The 344-nt window shown below is 39.0% G+C and overlaps 1 protein-coding gene across 1 annotated transcript in view; it reads right to left on the reverse strand.

The window, feature by feature from the left end:
- Positions 1–344, reverse strand: part of LOC144243383 (E3 ubiquitin-protein ligase RLIM-like) — a 10509-nt gene that overhangs the window by 3405 nt on the left and 6760 nt on the right. The gene's annotated exons all lie outside the window — the stretch shown is intronic.

Here is a 344-nt window from a genome sequence, read left to right on the forward strand (position 1 = left end):
CAAAAAGGGGTGTCTGGGTGGATCAGTTTATTAAGCATTCAACTCTTAATTTCACCTCAGGGCATTGATCTCACAGTTCATGAGTTAGAGGCCTATATCAGGCTCTTGAGCTGACTCCAAGGAGTCTGCTTTGGATTCTCTGTCTCTGTCCCATCTGTCTCTGCCCCTCCTGCATTCTCTCGTTCCCTCTCTCTGTCTCTCTCAAAAATGAATAAATGAACTTAAAAACAAACAAGCAAAAACGTTGACAGGTTTTCTGGTCATTTCCTTAAGGAATTCTCCACAAAAGCATAGTTTCATTTTTTGTTCTCCTTTCTCATAAGTATTTTAAATATTACTTAAAT

The sequence above is a fragment of the Crocuta crocuta genome, unplaced genomic scaffold (genome assembly GCF_008692635.1).
Source record: "Crocuta crocuta isolate KB4526 unplaced genomic scaffold, BGI_CrCroc_1.0 scaffold4373, whole genome shotgun sequence".
NCBI classification, from domain to species: domain Eukaryota; kingdom Metazoa; phylum Chordata; class Mammalia; order Carnivora; family Hyaenidae; genus Crocuta; species Crocuta crocuta.